Below are 1,514 nucleotides of genomic sequence, written 5' to 3' on the forward strand. Positions count from 1 at the left end.
AAGGGATCCCTATACTGTGGTATAAAGGATCTCTATTATTATTATTTTTCTGTGCCCTCTTCTTTGTCATATGAACAGGAGCAAGGATAAGAACATTCTTGTGGAAGCAGATCCAGAACCTGAAAGGACTCTGAAAAGGAAACTAAGAGAAGCTAAAATACAACAATCCAGAGATAACCTTTCAGAAATTTTCGAATAGGAAAAGGAGATGGCAGTCGAAAATAATAATAATGAAAGGAGGATGCTTGGTGACTTTACTGCACCTAATTCCAATTTACATGGAAGAAGCATCTCCATTCCTGCCATTGGAGCAAACAACTTTGAGCTGAAACCTCAATTAGTTTCTCTGATGCAGCAAAACTGCAAGTTTCATGGACTTCCATCCGAAGATCCTTTTCAGTTCTTAACTGAATTCTTGTAGATATGTGATACTGTTAAAACTAATGGAGTAGATCCTGAAGTCTACAGGCTCATGCTTTTCCCTTTTGCTGTAAGAGACAGAGCTAGAATATGGTTGGACTCTCAACCCAAAGACAACCTGAACTCTTGGGATAAGCTGGTCACGGCTTTCTTAGCCAAGTTCTTTCCTCCTCAAAAGCTGAGCAAGCTTAGAGCTGATATTCAAACCTTCAGACAGAAAGAAGGTGAATCCCTCTATGAAGCTTGGGAAAGATACAAACAGTTGACCAAAAAGTGTCCTTCTGACATGCTTTCAGAATGGACCATCCTAGATATATTCTATGATGGTTTATCTGAGCTATCAAAGATGTCATTGGATACCTCTGCAGGTGGATCCATTCACCTAAAGAAAACGCCTGCAGAAGCTCAAGAACTCATTGACATGGTTGCTAATAACCAGTTCATGTACACTTCTGAAAGGAATCCTGTGAACAATGGGACGCCTATGCAGAAGGGAGTTCTTGAGGTTGATACTCTGAATGCCATATTGGCTCAGAATAAAATATTGACTCAGCAAGTCAATATGATCTCTCAGAGTCTGCATGGGATGCAAGCTTCATCCAACAGTACTCAAGAGGCTTCTTATGAAGAAGAAGCTTATGATCCTGAGAACCCTGCAATAGCAGAGGTGAATTACTTAGGTGAACCTTATGGAAACACCTATAACTCATCATGGAGAAATCATCCAAATTTCTCATGGAAGGATCAAAAGCCTCAACAAGGCTTTAATAATGGTGGAAGAAACAGGTTTAACAATAATAAACCTTTTCCATCATCCACTCAGCAACAGACAGAGAACTCTGAACAAAATACTTCTCATTTAACAAACTTAGTCTCTGATCTATCTAAGGCCACTGTAAGTTTCATGAATGAAACAAGATCTTCCATTAGAAATCTGGAAGCACAAGTGGGCCAGCTGAGTAAAAGGATCACTGAAATCCCTCCTAGTACTCTCCCAAGCAATACAGAAGAGAATCCAAAAGGAGAGTGCAAGGCCATTGACATAAGCACAATGGCCAAACCCAAAGAAGGAGAGGAGGACGTGAATCCCAGTG

General features: G+C 40.2%; 1 non-coding gene across 1 annotated transcript; it reads right to left on the reverse strand.

Annotated features, from left to right (window-relative positions):
• Positions 1 to 604: 604 nt before the first annotated feature.
• On the reverse strand, positions 605 to 712 carry LOC148568843 (small nucleolar RNA R71). The gene has a single exon (XR_015883001.1). It is a non-coding gene; the product is annotated as a small nucleolar RNA R71 (small nucleolar RNA).
• Between the last annotated feature and the right edge of the window lie 802 nt (positions 713 to 1,514).

The sequence above is a fragment of the Arachis ipaensis genome, chromosome B4, assembly GCF_059453495.1.
Source record: "Arachis ipaensis isolate K30076 ecotype BB chromosome B4, ASM5945349v1, whole genome shotgun sequence".
Taxonomy (NCBI): domain Eukaryota; kingdom Viridiplantae; phylum Streptophyta; class Magnoliopsida; order Fabales; family Fabaceae; genus Arachis; species Arachis ipaensis.